Source organism: Pan paniscus, chromosome 13 (assembly GCF_029289425.2).
Source record: "Pan paniscus chromosome 13, NHGRI_mPanPan1-v2.0_pri, whole genome shotgun sequence".
Classification (NCBI taxonomy): domain Eukaryota; kingdom Metazoa; phylum Chordata; class Mammalia; order Primates; family Hominidae; genus Pan; species Pan paniscus.
Window position 1 is genome coordinate 32161993 of NC_073262.2, and position 9827 is coordinate 32171819.

The window sequence follows — 9827 nt, forward strand, 5'->3', positions numbered from 1 at the left end:
TCCACCATGAGTGTAAGTTTCCCAAGGCCTCTCCAACCATGCGGAACATGAGTCAATTCAACCTCTTTCTTTTATAAATTACCCAGTCTCAAGCACTCCTTTATAGCAGAGTGGGCATGGACTAATACAGAGCCTCTCTGGTTATAAATGCAATGGAAGATTTCTTAAAAATGAAAAATAATGTCCCAAATAAAATCTAAACCATGATGTTAATCTCTGTCTTATGAAAAAAGATACACAGAAAATGGTGCCTAAATTTTATTTCTGCTTTTGTTTAATACTAACATTAAAACATGATCATTATATTTCAAAACATATATAATAGCAAGCTATAGTTTTTCAAAGTAAAATGTATTTTATATTTGGCTTAAGAATTTCTTGTAGAAAATCCTATTTATCATGTGAAAAAATGCTCAACATCACTAATCATCAGGGATATGGAAATTAAAACCACAATGAGATACCACCTTACTCCTTCAAGAATGGCCATTATTAAAAAATCATGAAATAACAGATGTTGGCCTGAATGTGATGAAACGGAGATACTATTATATTGCTGGTGGGAATGTAAATTAGTACAACCTCTATCGAGAACAGTATGAAAATTCCTCAAAGAGCTGAAAGTAGATCTACCATTTGATCCAGGAATCCTACTTCTGGGTATCTATCCAAAGGAAAAGAAGTCATTATATGAGAAAGACACCTGCACACACATGTTTATAGCAGCACAATTCGCAATTACAAAGCTATGGAACCAACCTAAGTGCCCATCAACCAACGAGTGGCTAAGAAAATGTGTTATATATACACCATGGAACACTACTGAGTCATAACAAAAAACAAAATAATGTCTTTTGCAGCAAGTTGGATGGAGCTGGAAGCCATTATTCTAAGTGAAGTAACTTAGGAATGGAAAACTAAATATTGTATGTTATCACTTATAAGTGGGAGCTAAGCTATGAGTGTGCAAAGGCATACAGAGTGATATAATAGACTTTAGAGACTCAGAAGGGGAGGGTGGGAAGGTGACTGGGGATAAAAAATACTACACATTATGTACAATGTACACTACTTGGGTGACAGGTGCACTAAAATCTTAGAATTCACCACTATATAATTCATCCATGTAAGAAAAAACCATTTGTAACCCAAAAGCTATTCAAACAAAAATTTTAAAAAGAGAAAATTCTGTTTGTTTATATGTGAAAATTTAACACAAGGAAAAGGAGTGCATACTAAGAGTTCCAGTAGGGAAAAATTAAAAAATATTAAGGAGAAATTCATCAAAGAGATTTTGTAAATTATCTCATGCATCTCACACATTTGACATATATCATTATGTTGGCCAAATGAAAAAAAAATGTATATTGTACTAAGAGTCTTGGAAAAGACCATGTAGATGTCAAATCTGAGAAAACATTTTGCTTAGCTCTATGACATGAACTTATTTAACAAAAAGTAGTGTTCCTCCAGGGCATGAATGAATAAACATGGATTGCCAATTCATATTCCACTACCACTTGAAAATTTGAGAATGGACAAAAGTGTTGGACATAGCAGATGTTAATTAATCTGACACGTATTGTGTAATAAAACAAAATTTCTAATTCTCAAGTATTAACTTTTAAAATGAGTTACAAAAAATCTAGATCATTATTATAGAATTGATACCTTGCAAACTGTTTGAAATGGATTTATTTCTGTAATGACAAGCATTTCTATCATTTTAGAATATTTTATAAAAATAACATTATTCTGTTGATAAATGACTACTAGAAACAACGAGTTAATTTTTAATCAATGTGTGCCTTACAAAAATAAAATTAAAGCAGTCACTCATGGTAGCATTGATCGCTTAAAATAAAGCTGTAGAAGATCTTTATTTTTATATTTACATTTGATTAAAAAATAAAAATCCATTCCCTAGATGCCACACTTTTGCTTTAAAACCAGAATGATATATTGATTCAAGTGATGAGAAATTAGTCTTCCGTCAACCCCTCTTCTATACACAGTTGGGATTCATAGCATTGCACCTAAGTGGCTTAGTGTTCATCCTTTATTCCGTGGTCTTTAGCTGTGAGAAAATTGCTGCTTGTTTTTCTTTGCAATCATTTCCTCCCAAATAATCTCGTTTCCTTATGTGTCTTCTATGAGTAAGCATTATGTTTCTACTTTATTTTTTTCCAAACCATTTTATATTCTGCTACATTTGTTTTCTTTAAAGGCCATATTGAATACTCATTAGCCATGTGTTCTTCTTTGTTCTTCATGGTAGCCTTAGCCCAGTTTAGGTAGGAGATGTACTCTGAGATATTTTTGTATTCCCACAGCAGGCTTACATTTTCTTTGATCCTGTTATATACTCTTTGACCCAAGTCCCACAGGACTATGATGAATCAGTTGCTGGTTTTCTGTTCAGGGTTCAAAGTGTGGATAGAAAGTAGAGATAAATTTCTGGCCTGGCGCGGTGGCTCATGCCTGTAATCTCAGCACTTTGAGAAGCCTAGGCGGGAGGATCACCTGAGGTCAGGAGTTCGCGACCAGCCTGACCAACATAGCTAAACCCCATCTCTACTAAAAATACAAAACAAACAAACAAACAACAAGCAAACAAAAAAAATAGCCAGGTGTGGTCACAGGTGCCTGCAATCCCAGCTACTCGGGAGACTGAGGCAGGAGAATCGCTTGAACCCGGGAGGCGGAGGTTGTAGTGAGCCAAGATCATGCCATTGCACTCCAGCGTTGGTGACAAGAGCGAAACTTGTCATCTCAAAAAAAAGAAAAAAAAAAGTGGAAATAAATATCCAAAGAAGGTCAAGACTACGACCTCATCAACATTATCTTCTATCAAGACTTAACATTTAAAATTCCAAATATTCACTAAAAATTTGATTACTTTCCAAATCTCTCAGAAACCCAAATGATTATTCCTACTTTACAGATAAACATACTAAATTTTAGAGTGGTTCAATATTATCCCCAGGGTTGCACAGTTAAGAAGTAGCTGATTCTGGATTCATCCATATCAGTTGACTTTAAGCCTGTATTCTTAAATACTGGGCAACTCTGATTTCTCAGAAAAAATAAATGTGAATAGTAAAAATGCATCATTTTTCCTTAAGATTCATCATTTTAAAAGTACTACAAGCAGACTACTGGCACTAATATTTTTTAAAAATGGATTTCATTGAATAACTCTCATTTTTCTACCATTAGATTTTACTTATTTCTTTTTTAACTTCCCTGTGATCTCAGTAAACCAAGGTCCTGCTTTGTTTTATTTTAAGATTTTTTTCTGTTCATATAATTTTTAAAAGTTTATGGAACTGTTTTATTATCCATGTGCTGAACAAGTTAATTCTGCATAACATTAGAAGGAGGAGGTTGTAGAGAGATTATCCATTCTTTTCTATCCAGATCCTTTGCTCATTCCAGCTGGAGAATGCTGCCTAATGAGCAAGACCTATGAAAGTTACGCTAGATGCAAATCTTGGGCTAATTGTCTTTGGCTAAATTATTACATCCAAGTTATTAGAGTCACTAAGCCTCAGTCATCATTTGGAAAATGAGGCTAAAGTTTCTTGTCACAGGCTAGTGAGAGGATTAAATGAGATGATGTAGGGAAAGTTCTTTACAGGCATGGAAACCAAATAATTGCTGTTATGTGTCCCCTACACTGCACTTCCTGCCCTCTGTACTTCTGGTGAGTCAGATGCTTTCAGCACAATGCACTGCATGATTGCCAGCCCATAGGTGCAAACTCTGCACCAGCCTTCCTTCCCCCAACTTCTCTACTTGCTGCATACCTCCTCTCGCTCTTATCTCATTGGCTTAGCTTCAAACTCTTGTAGACCTTGGCATTTTGACTTTTTAGTGTGTGAGTATTTAGTTTTTACTTTTGTGCTTTTTATAATTGCTTACACTGTTACTCCATGTCGTGCCATGTGGACTCTGGAGGAAAACTCAACCTCCTTCTTCCACTTTGAATTTGGCACCATGGATCCTGAGTCTAACCCTAAATCCATGGTCAGCTCCCTAATGAGGGCACCCCACCTGTCCATCCAATTACTTGTGACAGAAATATTTAGATACCTATCCATGTATTCCCTTTGGTTGGTATATTTTAGAACTTCAAAAAAAAAAAGAGCTTATGTTGATCTATGGTGTTTTTGAGTATATAGTTGCGTATATTAGGTGGGTGCCATTACTTTTACTTTTAATGGCAAAACCACAATTATTTCTGTACCAACCTATAGTTTTCTTAGTGGTCACTCCAGGTATTGCACTACACATACATAATTTATTCTAGCCTACCAGTATTGATGTTTTATCTCTTCAAGTGAAGTACTGAAACCTTATTTCCATTTAGATTTCTTTCATCTCCCTACTTTGACAATGTAACAAACAGCCTTGGGTATTTCTTCCATATATATTGAGTACCACATCAGATGGTGGTGTAACTTTTTCTTTAATAATTAAATATGTTTTAAGACCCATGACAAGAAGGATAGCCTATTGTATTTATCGTTATTTTTACCCATTCCAAAGGTTTTTTTTCCCCGAAATTACAAAACTTTTGTGATCATTCCCTTTCTGTTAATAGAACATCCTTTAGCCATTTCTTAATGGCAGGTTTGCTAGGGACTAATTTTCTTAGTTTTCTTTCATTTGATAATATCTTCTTATTATTATTATTATTATTATACTTTAAGTTTTAGGGTACATGTGCACAACGTGCAGGTTTGTTACATATGTATACATGTGCCATGTTGGTGTGCTGCACCCAGTAACTCGTCATTTAACATTAGGTGTATCTCCAAATGCTATCCCCCCGTGCCCCCACCCCACAACAGGCCCTGGTGTGTGATGTTCTCCTTCCTGTGTCCATGTGTTCTCATTGTTCAATTCCCACCTATGAGTGAGAATATGCGGTTTTTGGTTTTTTGTCCTTGCGATAGTTTGCTGAGAATGATGGTTTCCAGCTTCATCCATGTCCCTACAAAGGACACGAACTTATCATTTTTTATGGCTGCATAGTATTCCATGGTGTACATGTGCCACATTTTCTTAATCCCATCTATCATTGTTGGACATTTGGGTTGGTTCCAAGTCTTTGCTATTGTGAATAGTGCCACAGTAAACATATGTGTGCATGTGTCTTTATAGCAGCATGATTTATAATCCTTTGGGTATATAACCAGTAATGGGATGGCTGGGTCAAATGGTATTTCTAGTTCTAGATCCCTGAGGAATTGCCACACCAACCTCCACAATGGTTGAACTAGTTTACATTCCCACCAACAGTGTAAAGTGTTCCTATTTCTCCACATCCTCTCCAGCACCTGTTGTTTCCTGACTTTTTAATGATTGCCATTCTAACTGGTGTGAGATGGTATCTCTTTGTGGTTTTAATTTGCATTTCTCTGATGGTCAGTGATGATGAGCATTTTTTCATGTGTCTTTTGGCTGCATAAATGTCTTCTTTTGAGAAGTGTCTGTTCATATCCTTCACCCACTTTTTGATGAGTTTTTTTTTTTTTTCTTGTAAATTTATTTGAGTTCATTGTAGACTCTGGATATTAGCCCTTTGTCAGATGACTAGGTTGCAAAAATTTTCTCCCATTCTGTAGGTTGCCTGTTCACTCTGATGGTAGTTTCTTTTGCTGTGCAGAAGCTCTTCAGTTTAATTAGATCCCATTTGTCAATTTTGGCTTTTGTTGCCATTGCTTTTGGTGTTTTAGACATGAAGTCCTTGCCCATGCCTATGTCCTGAATGGTATTGCCTAGGTTTTCTTCTAGGGTTTTTATGGTTTTAGGTCTAACATGTAAGTCTTTAATCCATCTTGAATTAATTTTTGTATAAGGTGTAAGGAAGGGATCCAGTTTCAGCTTTCTACATATGGCTAGCCAGTTTTCCCAGCACCATTTATTAAATAGGGAATCCGTTCCCCATTGCTTGTTTTTGTCAGGTTTGTCAAAGATCAGATAGTTGTAGATATGCGGCACTATTTCTGAGGGCTCTGTCCTGTTCCATTGGTCTATATCTCTGTTTTGGTACCAGTACCATGTTGTTTTGGTTACTGCAGCCTTGTAGTTTAGTTTGAAGTCAGGTAGCGTGATGCCTCCGGCTTTGTTCTTTTGGCTTAGGATTGACTTGGCGATGTGGGCTCTTTTTTGGTTCCATATGAGCTTTAAAGTAGTTTTTTCCAATTCTGTGAAAAAAGTCATTGGTAGCTTGATGGGGATGGCATTGAATCTATAAATTACCTTGGGCAGTATGGCCATTTTCACGATATTGATTCTTCCTATCCATGAGCATGGAATGTTCTTTCATTTGTTTGTATACTCTTTTATTTCCTTGAGCAGTGGTTTGTAGTTCTCCTTGAAGAGGTTCTTCACATCCCTTGTAAGTTGGATTCCTAGGTATTTTATTCTCTTTGAAGCAATTGTGAATGGGAGTTCACTCATGATTTGGCTCTGTTTGTCTGTTATTGTTGTATAAGAATGCTTGTGATTTTTGCACATTGATTTTGTTTCCTGAGACTTTGCTGAAGTTGCTTATCAGCTTAAGGAGATTTTGGGCTGAGACGATGGGGTTTTCTAGATATACAGTCATGTCGTCTGCAAACAGGGACAATTTGACTTCCTCTTTTCCTAACTGAATGCCCTTTATTTCCTTCTCCTGCCTGACTGCCCTGGCCAGAACCTCCAACACTATGTTGAATAGGAGTGGTGAGAGAGGGCATCCCTGTCTTGTGCCAGTTTTCAAAGGGAATGCTTCCAGTTTTTGTCCATTCAGTAGGATATTGGCTGTGGGTTTGTCATAGATAGCTCTTATTATTTTGAAATGCGTCCCATCAATACCTAATTTATTGAGAGCTTTTAGCATGAAGCGTTGTTGAATTTTGTTAAAGGCCTTTTCTGCATCTATTGAGATAATCATGTGGTTTCTGTCTTTGGTTCTGTTTATATGCTGGATTACGTTTATTGATTTTCGTATGTTGAACCAGCCTTGCATCCCAGGGATGAAGCCCACTTGATCATGGTGGATAAGCTTTTTGATGTGTTGTTGGATTCAGTTTGCCAGTATTTTATTGAGGATTTTTGCACCAATGTTCATCAAAGATATTGGTCTAAAATTCTCTTTTTTGTGTGTGTCTCCGCCAGGCTTTGGTATCAAGATGATCCTGGCCTCATAAAATGAGTTAGTGATGATTCCCTCTTTTTCTATTGATTGGAATAGTTTCAGAAGGAATGGTACCAATTCCTCCTGGTACCTCTGGTAGAATTCGGCTGTGAATCCATCTGGTCCTGGACTTTTTTCGGTTGGTAAGCTATTAATTATTGCCTCAAATTCAGAGCCTGTTATTGGTCTATTCAGAGATTCAACTTCCTCCTGGTTTAGTCTTGGGAGAGTGTATGTGTCAAGGAATTTATCCATTTCTTCTAGATTTTCTAGTTTATTTGCGTACAGGTGTTCATACTATTCTCTGATGGTAGTTTGTATTTTTGTGGGATTGGTGGTGATACCCCCTTTGTCATTTTTTATTGCATCTATTTGATTCTTCTCTCTTTTCTTCTTTATTAGTCTTGCTAGCAGTCTATCAATTTTGTTGATCTTTTCAAAAAACCAGCTCCTGGATTCATTGATTTTTTGAAGGGTTTTTTGTGTCTCTATTTCCTTCAGTTCTGCTCTGATCTTAGTTATTTCTTGCCTTCTGCTGGCTTTTCAACATGTTTGCTCTTGCTTTTCTAGTTCTTTTAATTGTGATATTAGGGTGACAATTTTCGATCTTTCCTGCTTTCTCTTGTGGGTATTTAGTGCTATAAATTTCCCTCTACACACTGCTTTGAATGTGTCCCAGAGATTCTGGTATGTTGTGTCTTTGTTCTCGTTGGTTTCAAAGAACACCTTTATTTCTGCCTTCATTTCATTATGTACCCAGTAGTCATTCAGGAGCAGGTTGTTCAGTTTCCATGTAGTTGAGCAGTTTTGAGTGAGTTTCTTAATCCTGAGTTCTAGTTTGATTGCACTGTGGTCTGAGAGACAGTTTGTTATAATTTCTGTTCTTTTACATTTGCTGAGGAGTGCTTTACTTCCAAGTATGTGGTCAATTTTGGAATAGGTGTGGTGTGGTGCTGAAAAGAATGTATATTCTGTTGATTGGGGGTAGAGAGTTCTGTAGATGTCTATTAGGTCTTCTTGGTGCAGAGCTGAGTTCAGTTCCTGGATATCCTTTTTAACTTTCTGTCTCATTGATCTGTCTAATGTTGACAGTGGGGTGTTAAAGTCTCCCATTATTATTGTGTGGGAGTCTAAGTCTCTTTGTAGGTCACTAAGGACTTGCTTTATGAATCTGGGTGCTCCTGTATTGGGTGCATATATATTTACGATAGTTAGTTCTTCTTGTTGAATTGATCCCTTTACCATTATGTAATGGCTTTCTTTATCTCTTTTGATCTTTGTTGGTTTAAAGTCTGTTTTATCAGAGACTAGGATTGCAACCCCTGCCTTTTTTTGATTTCCATTTGCTTGGTAGATCTTCCTCCATCCTTGTATTTTGAGTCTATGTGTGTCTCTGCACGTGAGATGGGTTTCCTGAATACAGCACACTGATGGGTCTTGACTCTTTATCCAATTTGCCAGTCTGTGCCTTTTAATTGGAGCATTTAGCCCATTTACATTTAAGGTTAGTATTCTTATGTGTGAATTTGATCCTGTCATTATGATGTTACCTGGTTATTTTGCTCATTAGTTGATGCAGTTTCTTCCTAGCCTTGATGGTCTTTACAATTTGGCATGTTTTTGCAGTGGCTGGTACTGGTTGTTCCTTACCATGTTTAGTGCTTCCTTCAGGAGCTCTTTTAGGGCAGGCCTGGTGGTGACAAAATCTCTCAGCATTTGCTTGTCTGTAAAGTATTTTATTTCTCCTTCACTTATGAAGATTAGTTTGGCTGGATATGAAATTCTGGGTTGAAAATTCTTCTCTTTAAGAATGTTGAATATTGGCCCCCACTCTCTTCTGGCTTGTAGAGTTTCTGCCGAGAGATCAGCTGTTAGTCTGATGGGCTTCCCTTTGTAGGTAACCTGACCTTTCTCTCTGGCTGCCCTTAACATTTTTTACTTCATTTCAACTTGGCGAATCTGACAATTATGTGTCTTGGAGTTGCTCTTCCCAAGGAGTATCTTTGTGGCATTCTCTGTATTTCCTGAATTTGATTGTTGCCTGCCTTGCTAGATTGGGGAAGTTCTCCTGGATAATATCATACAGAGTGTTTTCCAACTTGGTTCCTTTTTCCCCGTCACTTTCAGGTATACCAATCAGATGTAGATTTGGTCTTTTCACATAGTCCCATATTTCTTGGAGGCTTTGTTCATTTCTTTTTTTCTTTTTTCTCTAAACTTCTCTTTACGCTTCATTTCATTCATTTCATCTTCCATCGCTGATACCCTTTCTTCCAGTTGATCGCATCGGTTACTGAGGCTTGTGCATTCGTCACGTAGTCCTTGTGCCATGGTTTTCAGCTCCATCAGGTCCTTTAAGGACTTCTCTGCATTGGTTATTCTAGTTATCCATTTGTCTAATTTTTTTTCAAAGTTTTTAACTTCTTTGCCATTGGTTCGAACTTCCTCCTTTAGCTCGGAGTAGTTTGATCTTCTGAAGACTTCCTCTCTCAACTCGTCAAAGTCATTCTCCATCCAGCTTTGTTCCATTGCTGGTGAGGAGCTGCGTTCCTTTGGAGGAGGAGAGGCACTCTGATTTTTAGAGTTTCCGGTTTTTCTGCTCCGTTTTTTCCCCATCTTTGTGGTTTTATTTACCTTA